This window comes from Oncorhynchus mykiss, unplaced genomic scaffold (genome assembly GCF_013265735.2).
Source record: "Oncorhynchus mykiss isolate Arlee unplaced genomic scaffold, USDA_OmykA_1.1 un_scaffold_326, whole genome shotgun sequence".
NCBI lineage: Eukaryota > Metazoa > Chordata > Actinopteri > Salmoniformes > Salmonidae > Oncorhynchus > Oncorhynchus mykiss.
The window spans coordinates 150,211-165,864 of record NW_023493775.1 but is presented as its reverse complement, the minus strand read 5'-3'; the positions used below and the strand labels follow the sequence as shown (position 1 = coordinate 165,864).

The window sequence follows — 15,654 nt, the reverse complement described above, 5'->3', positions numbered from 1 at the left end:
AATTAATTGACTAAGTAATTTCTGATTTCATTAGGTTCTGAGAGCGATAAATGTCCCACCCAGCCAAAGTCAGCCACACCCGTAGTATTCTACTCATTGGGTTTCCGTAGTGTACTGGTTATCACGTTCGGCTAACGCGCGACAGGTCCCTGGTTCGAGACCGGGCGGAAACACATTTTAACAGATTGGTCCTTCGCACTTCTCAGTATTTGCTATTCAGACTTTAGTTTCAGTAGTGTATTGGTTATCACGTTCGCCTCACACGCGAAAGTCAGTCACACCCTTAGTTTTCCAATCATTCGGTTTCCGTAGTGTAGTGGTTATCACGTTCGCCTCACACGCGAAAGGTCCCTGGTTCGAAACCGGGTGGAAACATTTTGTAATATTCAATATTTCCCAATGCCCAGAGGCTAGCATTTGGTTTGAAACAGTTGAGGTTTGTCTAAACCTTGCTGTCTACCTCTCCGACCAGTGGATCAATGTTGCCGTTTTTTTGGGGACCTCCACCATGCGATCTGTATGAATGTGACCAGACTGACAGCTTCTCTGAGCCAGGCAAATTCATTTATCAGGGTCATTGTAATGGATATATCCAAAGAAATGGCAATATAATCCAAGGTAAAACAAACAAAAATGTAGATTGTTTTCTGTCATTTCAGCTGCTTGATGTGATTGTGTGATAGATTTAGTTGGCTGGCTAGCAAAGGAAAAGAAGCTAGCCTGCATAGGTACAGTGCATTCGGAAAGTTTTCAGACCCCTTACTTTTTTCCACATTTTGTTACGTTACAGCCTTATACTAAAATGGATGAAATAAAATAAAATCTATCTACACACAATACCACATAATGACAAAGCGATAGCATATAGTTTTTATTAATGAAAAAAATATTTTAAAAATACCTTATTTACATACATTTTCAGACCCTTTGCTATGAGACTGGAAATTGAGCTCAGGTCCATCCTGTTTCCATTGATCATCCTTGAGATGTTTCTTCAACTTGATTGGAGTCCACCTGTGGTAAATTCAAATGATTGGTCATTTCTGCAGCATTGAAGGTACCCAAGAACACAGTGGCTTCCATCACTCTTAAATAGAAGAAGTTTGGAACCACCAAGCCTCTTCCAAGTTCCGGCTGCACACGATAATTCCCGGCTTCTCATGTCTACCTCACATAATATCCCAAATTGAGTTCCACAGAAAGAGCCATAATACCCACCCTTCTCAAGCCGTATTGTTTAATTAATTGACTAAGTAATTTCTGATTTCATTAGGTTCTGAGAGGGATAAATGTCCCACCCAGCCAAAGTCAGCCACACCCGTAGTATTCTACTCATTGGGTTTCCGTAGTGTACTGGTTATCACGTTCGGCTAACACGCGAAAGGTCCCCGGTTCGAGACCGGGCGGAAACACATTTTAACAGATTGGTCCTTCGCACTTCTCAGTATTTGCTATTCAGACTTTAGTTTCAGTAGTGTATTGGTTATCACGTTCGCCTCACACGCGAAAGTCAGTCACACCCTTAGTTTTCCAATCATTCGGTTTCCGTAGTGTAGTGGTTATCACGCTCGCCTCACACGCGAAAGGTCCCCGGTTCGAAACCGGGTGGAAACATTTTGTAATATTCAATATTTCCCAATGCCCAGAGGCTAGCATTTGGTTTGAAACAGTTGAGGTTTGTCTAAACCTTGCTGTCTACCTCTCCGACCAGTGGATCAATGTTGCCGTTTTTTTGGGGACCTCCACCATGCGATCTGTATGAATGTGACCAGACTGACAGCTTCTCTGAGCCAGGCAAATTCATTTATCAGGGTCATTGTAATGGATATATCCAAAGAAATGGCAATATAATCCAAGGTAAAACAAACAAAAATGTAGATTGTTTTCTGTCATTTCAGCTGCTTGATGTGATTGTGTGATAGATTTAGTTGGCTGGCTAGCAAAGGAAAAGAAGCAAGCCTGCATAGGTACAGTGCATTCGGAAAGTTTTCAGACCCCTTACTTTTTTCCACATTTTGTTACGTTACAGCCTTATACTAAAATGGATGAAATAAAATAAAATCTATCTACACACAATACCACATAATGACAAAGCGATAGCATATAGTTTTTATTAATGAAAAAAATATTTTAAAAATACCTTATTTACATACATTTTCAGACCCTTTGCTATGAGACTGGAAATTGAGCTCAGGTCCATCCTGTTTCCATTGATCATCCTTGAGATGTTTCTTCAACTTGATTGGAGTCCACCTGTGGTAAATTCAAATGATTGGTCATTTCTGCAGCATTGAAGGTACCCAAGAACACAGTGGCTTCCATCACTCTTAAATAGAAGAAGTTTGGAACCACCAAGCCTCTTCCAAGTTCCGGCTGCACACGATAATTCCCGGCTTCTCATGTCTACCTCACATAATATCCCAAATTGAGTTCCACAGAAAGAGCCATAATACCCATTAAATATTTTAAAAATACCTTATTTACTTAAGTTTTCAGACCCTTTGCTATGAGGCTGGAAATTGAGCTCAGGTCCATCCTGTTTCCATTGATCATCCTTGAGATGTTTCTTCAACTTGATTGGAGTCCACCTGTGGTAAATTCAAATGATTGGTCATTTCTGAAGCATTGAAGGTACCCAAGAACACAGTGGCTTCCATCACTCTTAAATAGAAGAAGTTTGGAACCACCAAGCCTCTTCCAAGTTCCGGCTGCACACGATAATTCCCGGCTTCTCATGTCTACCTCACATAATATCCCAAATTGAGTTCCACAGAAAGAGCCATAATACCCATTAAATATTTAAAAAATACCTTATTTATGTAAGTTTTCAGACCCTTTGCTAAGAGGCTGGAAATTGAGCTCAGGTCCATCCTGTTTCCATTGATCATCCTTGAGATGTTTCTTCAACTTGATTGGAGTCCACCTGTGGTAAATTCAAATGATTGGTCATTTCTGCAGCATTGAAGGTACCCAAGAACACAGTGGCTTCCATCACTCTTAAATGGAAGAAGTTTTGAACCACCAAGCCTCTTCCAAGAGCCGCTGCACACAATAATTCCCGGCTTCTAAAGCCTTATTGTTTAATTAATTGACTAAGTAATTTCTGATTTCATTAGGTTCTGAGAGCGATAAATGTCCCACCCAGCCAAAGTCAGTCACACCCTTAGTTTTCCAATCATTCGGTTTCCGTAGTGTAGTGGTTATCACGTTCTCCTCACACGCGAAAGGTCCCCGGTTCGAGACCGGGCGGAAACACATTTTAACAGATTGGTCCTTCGCACTTCTCAGTATTTGCTATTCAGAATTTAGTTTCAGTAGTGTATTGGTTATCACGTTCGCCTCACACGCGAAAGTCAGTCACACCCTTAGTTTTCCAATCATTAGGTTTCCATAGTGTAGTGGTTATCACGTTCGCCTCACACGCGAAAGGTCCCCGGTTCGAAACCGGGTGGAAACATTTTGTAATATTCAATATTTCCCAATGCCCAGAGGCTAGCATTTGGTTTGAAACAGTTGAGGTTTGTCTAAACCTTGCTGTCTACCTCTCCGACCAGTGGATCAATGTTGCCGTTTTTTTGGGGACCTCCACCATGCGATCTGTATGAATGTGACCAGACTGACAGCTTCTCTGAGCCAGGCAAATTCATTTATCAGGGTCATTGTAATGGATATATCCAAAGAAATGGCAATATAATCCAAGGTAAAACAAACAAAAATGTAGATCGTTTTCTGTCATTTCAGCTGCTTGATGTGATTGTGTGATAGATTTAGTTGGCTGGCTAGCAAAGGAAAAGAAGCTAGCCTGCATAGGTACAGTGCATTCGGAAAGTTTTCAGACCCCTTACTTTATTCCACATTTTGTTAAGTTACAGCCTTATACTAAAATGGATGAAATAAAATAAAATCTATCTACACACAATACCACATAATGACAAAGCGATAGCATATAGTTTTTATTAATGAAAAAAATATTTTAAAAATACCTTATTTACATACATTTTCAGACCCTTTGCTATGAGGCTGGAAATTGAGCTCAGGTCCATCCTGTTTCCATTGATCATCCTTGAGATGTTTCTTCAACTTGATTGGAGTCCACCTGTGGTAAATTCAAATGATTGGTCATTTCTGCAGCATTGAAGGTACCCAAGAACACAGTGGCTTCCATCACTCTTAAATAGAAGAAGTTTGGAACCACCAAGCCTCTTCCAAGTTCCGGCTGCACACGATAATTCCCGGCTTCTCATGTCTACCTCACATAATATCCCAAATTGAGTTCCACAGAAAGAGCCATAATACCCATTAAATATTTTAAAAATACCTTATTTACGTAAGTTTTCAGACCCTTTGCTATGAGGCTGGAAATTGAGCTCAGGTCCATCCTGTTTCCATTGATCATCCTTGAGATGTTTCTTCAACTTGATTGGAGTCCACCTGTGGTAAATTCAAATGATTGGTCATTTCTGCAGCATTGAAGGTACCCAAGAACACAGTGGCTTCCATCACTCTTAAATGGAAGAAGTTTTGAACCACCAAGCCTCTTCCAAGAGCCGCTGCACACAATAATTCCCAGCTTCTCAAGCCTTATTGTTTAATTAATTGACTAAGTAATTTCTGATTTCATTAGGTTCTGAGAGCGATAAATGTCCCACCCAGCCAAAGTCAGCCACACCCTTAGTTTTCCAATCATTCGGTTTCCGTAGTGTAGTGGTTATCACGTTCGCCTCACACGCGAAAGGTCCCCGGTTCGAGACCGGGCGGAAACACATTTTAACAGATTGGTCCTTCGCACTTCTCAGTATTTGCTATTCAGACTTTAGTTTCAGTAGTGTATTGGTTATCACGTTCGCCTCACACGCGAAAGTCAGTCACACCCTTAGTTTCCCAATCATTCGGTTTCCGTAGTGTAGTGGTTATCACGTTCGCCTCACACGCGAAAGGTCCCCGGTTCGAAACCGGGTGGAAACATTTTGTAATATTCAATATTTCCCAATGCCCAGAGGCTAGCATTTGGTTTGAAACAGTTGAGGTTTGTCTAAACCTTGCTGTCTACCTCTCCGACCAGTGGATCAATGTTGCCGTTTTTTTGGGGACCTCCACCATGCGATCTGTATGAATGTGACCAGACTGACAGCTTCTCTGAGCCAGGCAAATTCATTTATCAGGGTCATTGTAATGGATATATCCAAAGAAATGGCAATATAATCCAAGGTAAAACAAACAAAAATGTAGATAGTTTTCTGTCATTTCAGCTGCTTGATGTGATTGTGTGATAGATTTAGTTGGCTAGCTAGCAAAGGAAAAGAAGCTAGCCTGCATAGGTACAGTGCATTCGGAAAGTTTTCAGACCCCTTACTTTTTTCCACATTTTGTTACGTTACAGCCTTATACTAAAATGGATGAAATAAAATAAAATCTATCTACACACAATACCACATAATGACAAAGCGATAACATATAGTTTTTATTAATGAAAAAAATATTTTAAAAATACCTTATTTACATACATTTTCAGACCCTTTGCTATGAGGCTGGAAATTGAGCTCAGGTCCATCCTGTTTCCATTGATCATCCTTGAGATGTTTCTTCAACTTGATTGGAGTCCACCTGTGGTAAATTCAAATGATTGGTCATTTCTGCAGCATTGAAGGTACCCAAGAACACAGTGGCTTCCATCACTCTTAAATGGAAGAAGTTTTGAACCACCAAGCCTCTTCCAAGAGCCGCTGCACATAATAATTCCCGGCTTCTCAAGCCTTATTGTTTAATTAATTGACTAAGTAATTTCTGATATCATTAGGTTCTGAGAGCGATAAATGTCCCACCCAGCCAAAGTCAGCCACACCCTTAGTTTTCCACTCATTGGGTTTCCGTAGTGTAGAGGTTATCAAGTTCGCCTAACACGCGAAAGGTCACCGGTTCGAGACCGGGCGGAAACACATTTTAACAAATTGGTCCTTCTCACTTCTCAGTATTTGCTATTCAGACTTTAGTTTCAGTAGTGTATTGGTTATCACGTTCGCCACACACGCGAAAGTCAGTCACACCCTTAGTCTTCCAATCTTTCGGTTTCCGTAGTGTAGTGGTTATCACGTTCGCCTCACAAGCGAAAGGTCTCTGGTTCGAAACCGGGCGGAAACATTTTGTAATATTCAATATCTCCCAATGCCCAGAGGCTAGCATTGGGTTTGAAACAGTTGAGGTTTGTCTAAACCTTGCTGTCTACCTCTCCGACCTGTGGATCAATGTTGCCGTTTTTTGGGGGACCTCCACCATGCGATCTGTATGAATGTGACCAGACTGACAGCTTCTCTGAGCCAGGCAAATTCATTTATCAGGGTCATTGTAATGGATATATCCAAAGAAATGGCAATATAATCCAAGGTAAAACAAACAAAAATGTAGATCGTTTTCTGTCATTTCAGCTGCTTGATGTGATTGTGTGATAGATTTAGTTGGCTGGCTAGCAAAGGAAAAGAAGCTAGCCTGCATAGGTACAGTGCATTCAGAAAGTTTTCAGACCCCTTACTTTTTTCCACATTTTGTTACGTTACAGCCTTATACTAAAATGGATGAAATAAAATAAAATCTATCCACACACAATACCACATAATGACAAAGCGATAGCATATAGTTTTTATTAATGAAAAAAATATTTTAAAAATACCTTATTTACATACATTTTCAGACCCTTTGCTATGAGGCTGGAAATTGAGCTCAGGTCCATCCTGTTTCCATTGATCATCCTTGAGATGTTTCTTCAACTTGATTGGAGTCCACCTGTGGTAAATTCAAATGATTGGTCATTTCTGCAGCATTGAAGGTACCCAAGAACACAGTGGCTTCCATCACTCTTAAATAGAAGAAGTTTGGAACCACCAAGCCTCTTCCAAGTTCCGGCTGCACACGATAATTCCCGGCTTCTCATGTCTACCTCACATAATATCCCAAATTGAGTTCCACAGAAAGAGCCATAATACCCATTAAATATTTTAAAAATACCTTATTTACGTACGTTTTCAGACCCTTTGCTATGAGGCTGGAAATTGAGCTCAGGTCCATCCTGTTTCCATTGATCATCCTTGAGATGTTTCTTCAACTTGATTGGAGTCCACCTGTGGTAAATTCAAATGATTGGTCATTTCTGCAGCATTGAAGGTACCCAAGAACACAGTGGCTTCCATCACTCTTAAATGGAATAAGTTTTGAACCACCAAGCCTCTTCCAAGAGCCGCTGCACACAATAATTCCCGGCTTCTCAAGCCTTATTGTTTAATTAATTGACTAAGTAATTTCTGATTTCATTAGGTTCTGAGAGCGATAAATGTCCCACCCAGCCAAAGTCAGCCACACCCTTAGTACTCCACTCAATGGGTTTCCGTAGTGTAGTGGTTATCACGTTCGCCTAACACGCGAAAGGTCCCCGGTTCGAGACAGGGCGGAAACACATTTTAACAAATTGGTCCTTCGCACTTCTCAGTATTTGCTATTCAGACTTTAGTTTCAGTAGTGTATTGGTTATCACGTTCGCCTCACACGCGAAAGTCAGTGACACCCTTAGTTTTCCAATCATTTGGTTTCCGTAGTGTAGTGGTTATCACGTTCGCCTCACACGCGAAAGGTCCCTGGTTCGAAACCGGGCGGAAACATTTTGTAATATTCAATATTTCCCAATGCCCAGAGGCTAGCATTTGGTTTGAAACAGTTGAGGTTTGTCTAAACCTTGCTGTCTACCTCTCCGACCTGTGGATCAATGTTGCCGTTTTTTTGGGGACCTCCACCATGAGATCTGTATGAATGTGACCAGACTGACAGCTTCTCTGAGCCAGGCAAATTCATTTATCAGGGTCATTGTAATGGATATATCCAAAGAAATGGCAATATAATCCAAGGTAAAACAAACAAAAATGTAGATTGTTTTCTGTCATTTCAGTTGCTTGATGTGATTGTGTGATAGATTTAGTTGGCTGGCTAGCAAAGGAAAAGAAGCTAGCCTGCATAGGTACAGTGCATTCGGAAAGTTTTCAGACCCCTTACTTTTTTCCACATTTTGTTACGTTACAGCCTTATACTAAAATGGATGAAATAAAATAAAATCTATCTACACACAATACCACATAATGACAAAGCGATAACATATAGTTTTTATTAATGAAAAAAATATTTTAAAAATACCTTATTTACATACATTTTCAGACCCTTTGCTATGAGGCTGTAAATTGAGCTCAGGTCCATCCTGTTTCCATTGATCATCCTTGAGATGTTTCTTCAACTTGATTGGAGTCCACCTGTGGTAAATTCAAATGATTGGTCATTTCTGCAGCATTGAAGGTACCCAAGAACACAGTGGCTTCCATCACTCTTAAATGGAAGAAGTTTGGAACCACCAAGCCTCTTCCAAGTTCCGGCTGCACACGATAATTCCCGGCTTCTCATGTCTACCTCACATAATATCCCAAATTGAGTTCCACAGAAAGAGCCATAATACCCATTAAATATTTTAAAAATACCTTATTTACGTAAGTTTTCAGACCCTTTGCTATGAGGCTGGAAATTGAGCTCAGGTCCATCCTGTTTCCATTGATCATCCTTGAGATGTTTCTTCAACTTGATTGGAGTCCACCTGTGGTAAATTCAAATGATTGGTCATTTCTGCAGCATTGAAGGTACCCAAGAACACAGTGGCTTCCATCACTCTTAAATGGAAGAAGTTTTGAACCACCAAGCCTCTTCCAAGAGCCGCTGCACACAATAATTCCCGGCTTCTCAAGCCTTATTGTTTAATTAATTGACTAAGTAATTTCTGATTTCATTAGGTTCTGAGAGCGATAAATGTCCCACCCAGCCAAAGTCAGCCACACCCTAAGTACTCCACTCATTGGGTTTCCGTAGTGAAGTGGTTATCACGTTCGCCTAACACGCGAAAGGTCCCCGGTTCGAGACCGGGCGGAAACACATTTTAACAAATTGGTCCTTCGCACTTCTCAGTATTTGCTATTCAGACTTTAGTTTCAGTAGTGTATTGGTTATCACGTTCGCCTCACACGCGAAAGTCAGTGACACCCTTAGTTTTCCAATCATTCGGTTTCCGTAGTGTAGTGGTTATCACGTTCGCCTCACACGCGAAAGGTCCCCAGTTCGAAACCGGGCGGAAACATTTGGTAATATTCAATATTTCCCAATGCCCAGAGGCTAGCATTTGGTTTGAAACAGTTGAGGTTTGTCTAAACCTTGCTGTCTACCTCTCCGACCTGTGGATCAATGTTGCTGTTTTTTTGGGGACCTCCACCATGAGATCTGTATGAATGTGACCAGACTGACAGCTTCTCTGAGCCAGGCAAATTCATTTATCAGGGTCATTGTAATGGATATATCCAAAGAAATGGCAATATAATCCAAGGTAAAACAAACAAAAATGTAGATCGTTTTCTGTCATTTCAGCTGCTTGATGTGATTGTGTGATAGATTTAGTTGGCTGGCTAGCAAAGGAAAAGAAGCTAGCCAGCATAGGTACAGTGCATTCGGAAAGTTTTCAGACCCCTTACATTTTTCCACATTTTGTTACGTTACAGCCTTATACTAAAATGGATGAAATAAAATAAAATCTATCTACACACAATACCACATAATGACAAAGCGATAACATATCGTTTTTATTAATGAAAAAAATATTTTAAAAATACCTTATTTACATACATTTTCAGACCCTTTGCTATGAGGCTGGAAATTGAGCTCAGGTCCATCCTGTTTCCATTGATCATCCTTGAGATGTTTCTTCAACTTGATTGGAGTCCACCTGTGGTAAATTCAAATGATTGGTGATTTCTGCAGCATTGAAGGTACCCAAGAACACAGTGGCTTCCATCACTCTTAAATGGAAGAAGTTTTGAACCACCAAGCCTCTTCCAAGAGCCGCTGCACACAATAATTCCCGGCTTCTCAAGCCTTATTGTTTAATTAATTGACTAAGTAATTTCTGATTTCATTAGATTCTGAGAGCGATAAATGTCCCACCCAGCCAAAGTCACCCACACCCTTAGTACTCCACTCATTGGGTTTCCGTAGTGTAGTGGTTATCAAGTTCGCCTAACACGCGAAAGATCCCCGGTTCGAGACCGGGCGGAAACACATTTTAACAAATTGGTCCTTCGCACTTCTCAGTATTTGCTATTCAGACTTTAGTTTCAGTAGTGTATTGGTTATCACGTTCGCCTCACACGCGAAAGTCAGTCACACCCTTAGTTTTCCAAAAGTTTGGTTTCCGTAGTGTAGTGGTTATCACGTTTGCCTCACACGCGAAAGGTCCCTGGTTCGAATCCGGGCGGAAACATTTTGTAATATTCAATATTTCCCAATGCCAAAAGGCTAGCATTTGGTTTGAAACTGTTGAGGTTTGTCTAAACCTTGCTGTCTACCTCTCCGACCTGTGGATCAATGTTGCCGTTTTTTTGGGGACCTCCACCATGTGATCTGTATGAATGTGACCAGACTGACAGCTTCTCTGAGCCAGGCAAATTCATTTATCAGGGTCATTGTAATGGATATATCCAAAGAAATGGCAATATAATCCAAGGTAAAACAAACAAAAATGTAGATCGTTTTCTGTCATTTCAGCTGCTTGATGTGATTGTGTGATAGATTTAGTTGGCTGGCTAGCAAAGGAAAAGAAGCTAGCCTGCATAGGTACAGTGCATTCAGAAAGTTTTCAGACCCCTTACTTTTTTCCACATTTTGTTACGTTACAGCCTTATACTAAAATGGATGAAATAAAATAAAATCTATCCACACACAATACCACATAATGACAAAGCGATAGCATATAGTTTTTATTAATGAAAAAAATATTTTAAAAATACCTTATTTACATACATTTTCAGACCCTTTGCTATGAGGCTGGAAATTGAGCTCAGGTCCATCCTGTTTCCATTGATCATCCTTGAGATGTTTCTTCAACTTGATTGGAGTCCACCTGTGGTAAATTCAAATGATTGGTCATTTCTGCAGCATTGAAGGTACCCAAGAACACAGTGGCTTCCATCACTCTTAAATAGAAGAAGTTTGGAACCACCAAGCCTCTTCCAAGTTCCGGCTGCACACGATAATTCCCGGCTTCTCATGTCTACCTCACATAATATCCCAAATTGAGTTCCACAGAAAGAGCCATAATACCCATTAAATATTTTAAAAATACCTTATTTACGTACGTTTTCAGACCCTTTGCTATGAGGCTGGAAATTGAGCTCAGGTCCATCCTGTTTCCATTGATCATCCTTGAGATGTTTCTTCAACTTGATTGGAGTCCACCTGTGGTAAATTCAAATGATTGGTCATTTCTGCAGCATTGAAGGTACCCAAGAACACAGTGGCTTCCATCACTCTTAAATGGAATAAGTTTTCAACCACCAAGCCTCTTCCAAGAGCCGCTGCACACAATAATTCCCGGCTTCTCAAGCCTTATTGTTTAATTAATTGACTAAGTAATTTCTGATTTCATTAGGTTCTGAGAGCGATAAATGTCCCACCCAGCCAAAGTCAGCCACACCCTTAGTACTCCACTCAATGGGTTTCCGTAGTGTAGTGGTTATCACGTTCGCCTAACACGCGAAAGGTCCCCGGTTCGAGACCGGGCGGAAACACATTTTAACAAATTGGTCCTTCGCACTTCTCAGTATTTGCTATTCAGACTTTAGTTTCAGTAGTGTATTGGTTATCACGTTCGCCTCACACGCGAAAGTCAGTGACACCCTTAGTTTTCCAATCATTCGGTTTCCGTAGTGTAGTGGTTATCACGTTCGCCTCACACGTGAAAGGTCCCCGGTTCGAAACCGGGCGGAAACATTTTGTAATATTCAATATTTCCCAATGCCCAGAGGCTAGCATTTGGTTTGAAACAGTTGAGGTTTGTCTAAACCTTGCTGTCTACCTCTCCGACCTGTGGATCAATGTTGCCGTTTTTTTGGGGACCTCCACCATGAGATCTGTATGAATGTGACCAGACTGACAGCTTCTCTGAGCCAGGCAAATTCATTTATCAGGGTCATTGTAATGGATATATCCAAAGAAATGGCAATATAATCCAAGGTAAAACAAACAAAAATGTAGATCGTTTTCTGTCATTTCAGCTGCTTGATGTGATTGTGTGATAGATTTAGTTGGCTGGCTAGCAAAGGAAAAGAAGCTAGCCAGCATAGGTACAGTGCATTCGGAAAGTTTTCAGACCCCTTACATTTTTCCACATTTTGTTACGTTACAGCCTTATACTAAAATGGATGAAATAAAATAAAATCTATCTACACACAATACCACATAATGACAAAGCGATAACATATCGTTTTTATTAATGAAAAAAATATTTTAAAAATACCTTATTTACATACATTTTCAGACCCTTTGCTATGAGGCTGGAAATTGAGCTCAGGTCCATCCTGTTTCCATTGATCATCCTTGAGATGTTTCTTCAACTTGATTGGAGTCCACCTGTGGTAAATTCAAATGATTGGTCATTTCTGCAGCATTGAAGGTACCCAAGAACACAGTGGCTTCCATCACTCTTAAATGGAAGAAGTTTTGAACCACCAAGCCTCTTCCAAGAGCCGCTGCACACAATAATTCCCGGCTTCTCAAGCCTTATTGTTTAATTAATTGACTAAGTAATTTCTGATATCATTAGGTTCTGAGAGCGATAAATGTCCCACCCAGCCAAAGTCAGCCACACCCTTAGTATTCAACTCATTGGGTTTCCGTAGTGTAGTGGTTATCACGTTTGCCTAACACGCGAAAGGTCCCCGGTTCGAGACTGGGCGGAAACACATTTTTACAAATTGGTCCTTCGCACTTCTCAGTATTTGCTATTCAGACTTTAGTTTCAGTAGTGTAGTGGTTATCACGTTTGCCTCACACGCGAAAGGTCCCCGGTTCGAAACCGGGCGGAAACATTTGGTAATATTCAGTATTTCCCAATGCCCAGAGGCTAGCATTTGGTTTGAAACAGTTGAGGTTTGTCTAAACCTTGCTGTCTACCTCTCTGACCTGTGGATCAATGTTGCCGTTTTTTGGGGGACCTCCACCATGCGATCTGTATGAATGTGACCAGACTGACAGCTTCTCTGAGCCAGGCAAATTCATTTATCAGGGTCATTGTAATGGATATATCCAAAGAAATGGCAATATAATCCAAGGTAAAACAAACAAAAATGTAGATTGTTTTCTGTCATTTCAGCTGCTTGATGTGATTGTGTGATAGATTTAGTTGGCTGGCTAGCAAAGGAAAAGAAGCTAGCCTGCATAGGTACAGTGCATTCGGAAAGTTTTCAGACCCCTTACTTTTTTCCACATTTTGTTACGTTACAGCCTTATACTAAAATGGATAAAATAAAATAACATCTATCTACACACAATCCCACATAATGACAAAGCGATAACATATAGTTTTTATTAATGAAAAAATATTTTAAAAATACCTTATTTACATACATTTTCAGACCCTTTGCTATGAGGTTGGAAATTGAGCTCAGGTCCATCCTGTTTCCATTGATCATCCTTGAGATGTTTCTTCAACTTGATTGGAGTCCACCTGTGGTAAATTCAAATGATTGGTCATTTCTGCAGCATTGAAGGTACCCAAGAACAGAGTGGCTTCCATCACTCTTAAATAGAAGAAGTTTGGAACCACCAAGCCTCTTCCAAGTTCCGGCTGCACACGATAATTCCCGGCTTCTCATGTCTACCTCACATAATATCCCAAATTGAGTACCACAGAAAGAGCCATAATACCCATTAAATATTTTTAAAATACCTTATTTACGTACGTTTTCAGACCCTTTGCTATGAGGCTGGAAATTGAGCTCAGGTCCATCCTGTTTCCATTGATCATCCTTGAGATGTTTCTTCAACTTGATTCGAGTCCACCTGTGGTAAATTCAAATGATTGGTCATTTCTGCAGCAATGAAGGTACCCAAGAACACAGTGGCTTCCATCACTCTTAAATGGAAGAAGTTTTGAACCACCAAGCCTCTTCCAAGAGCCGCTGCACACAATAATTCCCGGCTTCTCAAGCCTTACTGTTTAATTAATTGACTAAGCAATTTCTGATTTCATTAGGTTCTGAGAGCGATAAATGTCCCACCCAGCCAAAGTCAGCCACACCCTTAGTACTCCACTCATTGGGTTTCCGTAGTGTAGTGGTTATCATGTTCGCCTAACACGCGAAAGGTCCCCGGTTCGAGACCGGGCGGAAAAACATTTGAACAAATTGGTCCTTCGCACTTCTCAGTATTTGCTATTCAGACTTTAGTTTCAGTAGTGTAGTGGTTGTCACGTTCGCTTCGCACGCGAAAGGTCCCCTGTTCGAAACCGGGCGGAAACATTTTGTAATATTCAATATTTCCCAATGCCCAGAGGCTAGCATTTGGTTTGAAACAGTTGAGGTTTGTCTAAACCTTGCTGTCTACCTCTCCGACCTGTGGATCAATGTTGCCGTTTTTTTGGGGACCTCCACCATGAGATCTGTATGAATGTGACCAGACTGACAGCTTCTCTGAGCCAGGCAAATTCATTTATCAGGGTCATTGTAATGGATATATCCAAAGAAATGGCAATATAATCCAAGGTAAAACAAACAAAAATGTAGATCGTTTTCTGTCATTTCAGCTGCTTGATGTGATTGTGTGATAGATTTAGTTGGCTGGCTAGCAAAGGAAAAGAAGCTAGCCAGCATAGGTACAGTGCATTCGGAAAGTTTTCAGACCCCTTACATTTTTCCACATTTTGTTACGTTACAGCCTTATACTAAAATGGATGAAATAAAATAAAATCTATCTACACACAATACCACATAATGACAAAGCGATAACATATCGTTTTTATTAATGAAAAAAATATTTTAAAAATACCTTATTTACATACATTTTCAGACCCTTTGCTATGAGGCTGGAAATTGAGCTCAGGTCCATCCTGTTTCCATTGATCATCCTTGAGATGTTTCTTCAACTTGATTGGAGTCCACCTGTGGTAAATTCAAATGATTGGTCATTTCTGCAGCATTGAAGGTACCCAAGAACACAGTGGCTTCCATCACTCTTAAATGGAAGAAGTTTTGAACCACCAAGCCTCTTCCAAGAGCCGCTGCACACAATAATTCCCGGCTTCTCAAGCCTTATTGTTTAATTAATTGACTAAGTAATTTCTGATTTCATTAGATTCTGAGAGCGATAAATGTCCCACCCAGCCAAAGTCAGCCACACCCTTAGTACTCCACTCATTGGGTTTCCGTGGTGTAGTGGTTATCACGTTCGCCTAACACGCGAAAGATCCCCGGTTCGAGACCGGGCGGAAACACATTTTAACAAATTGGTCCTTCGCACTTCTCAGTATTTGCTATTCAGACTTTAGTTTCAGTAGTGTATTGGTTATCACGTTCGCCTCACACGCGAAAGTCAGTCGCGCCCTTAGTTTTCCAAAAGTTCGGTTTCCGTAGTGTAGTGGTTATCACGTTTGCCTCACATGCGAAAGGTCCCTGGTTCGAATCTGGGCGGAAACATTTTGTAATATTCAATATTTCCCAATGCCAAAAGGCTAGCATTTGGTTTGAAACTGTTGAGGTTTGTCTAAACCTTGCTGTCTACCTCTCCGACCTGTGGATCAATGTTGCCGTTTTT

General features: G+C 40.7%; 17 non-coding genes across 17 annotated transcripts; all 17 read left to right on the top strand.

Moving 5' to 3' along the window:
• The first annotated feature begins 302 nt into the window (after positions 1 to 302).
• Positions 303 to 375, top strand: trnav-cac. The gene has a single exon. It is a non-coding gene; the product is annotated as a tRNA-Val (tRNA).
• Positions 376 to 3,384: 3,009 nt separating this feature from the next.
• trnav-cac lies at positions 3,385 to 3,457 on the top strand. The gene has a single exon. It is a non-coding gene; the product is annotated as a tRNA-Val (tRNA).
• Positions 3,458 to 4,690: 1,233 nt separating this feature from the next.
• On the top strand, positions 4,691 to 4,763 carry trnav-cac. Its single transcript has one exon. It is a non-coding gene; the product is annotated as a tRNA-Val (tRNA).
• A 129-nt stretch (positions 4,764 to 4,892) lies between these two features.
• Positions 4,893 to 4,965, top strand: trnav-cac. Its single transcript has one exon. It is a non-coding gene; the product is annotated as a tRNA-Val (tRNA).
• A 1,100-nt stretch (positions 4,966 to 6,065) lies between these two features.
• trnav-cac lies at positions 6,066 to 6,138 on the top strand. The gene has a single exon. It is a non-coding gene; the product is annotated as a tRNA-Val (tRNA).
• Positions 6,139 to 7,371: 1,233 nt separating this feature from the next.
• trnav-aac lies at positions 7,372 to 7,444 on the top strand. The gene has a single exon. It is a non-coding gene; the product is annotated as a tRNA-Val (tRNA).
• Positions 7,445 to 7,573: 129 nt separating this feature from the next.
• Positions 7,574 to 7,646, top strand: trnav-cac. Its single transcript has one exon. It is a non-coding gene; the product is annotated as a tRNA-Val (tRNA).
• Positions 7,647 to 8,879: 1,233 nt separating this feature from the next.
• Positions 8,880 to 8,952, top strand: trnav-aac. Its single transcript has one exon. It is a non-coding gene; the product is annotated as a tRNA-Val (tRNA).
• A 129-nt stretch (positions 8,953 to 9,081) lies between these two features.
• Positions 9,082 to 9,154, top strand: trnav-cac. The gene has a single exon. It is a non-coding gene; the product is annotated as a tRNA-Val (tRNA).
• An 898-nt stretch (positions 9,155 to 10,052) lies between these two features.
• On the top strand, positions 10,053 to 10,125 carry trnav-aac. The gene has a single exon. It is a non-coding gene; the product is annotated as a tRNA-Val (tRNA).
• A 129-nt stretch (positions 10,126 to 10,254) lies between these two features.
• On the top strand, positions 10,255 to 10,327 carry trnav-cac. Its single transcript has one exon. It is a non-coding gene; the product is annotated as a tRNA-Val (tRNA).
• Positions 10,328 to 11,560: 1,233 nt separating this feature from the next.
• On the top strand, positions 11,561 to 11,633 carry trnav-aac. Its single transcript has one exon. It is a non-coding gene; the product is annotated as a tRNA-Val (tRNA).
• Positions 11,634 to 11,762: 129 nt separating this feature from the next.
• trnav-cac lies at positions 11,763 to 11,835 on the top strand. Its single transcript has one exon. It is a non-coding gene; the product is annotated as a tRNA-Val (tRNA).
• Positions 11,836 to 12,733: 898 nt separating this feature from the next.
• Positions 12,734 to 12,806, top strand: trnav-aac. Its single transcript has one exon. It is a non-coding gene; the product is annotated as a tRNA-Val (tRNA).
• Positions 12,807 to 14,164: 1,358 nt separating this feature from the next.
• Positions 14,165 to 14,239, top strand: trnav-aac. The gene has a single exon. It is a non-coding gene; the product is annotated as a tRNA-Val (tRNA).
• A 1,022-nt stretch (positions 14,240 to 15,261) lies between these two features.
• trnav-aac lies at positions 15,262 to 15,334 on the top strand. The gene has a single exon. It is a non-coding gene; the product is annotated as a tRNA-Val (tRNA).
• A 129-nt stretch (positions 15,335 to 15,463) lies between these two features.
• trnav-cac lies at positions 15,464 to 15,536 on the top strand. The gene has a single exon. It is a non-coding gene; the product is annotated as a tRNA-Val (tRNA).
• Positions 15,537 to 15,654: the final 118 nt, after the last annotated feature.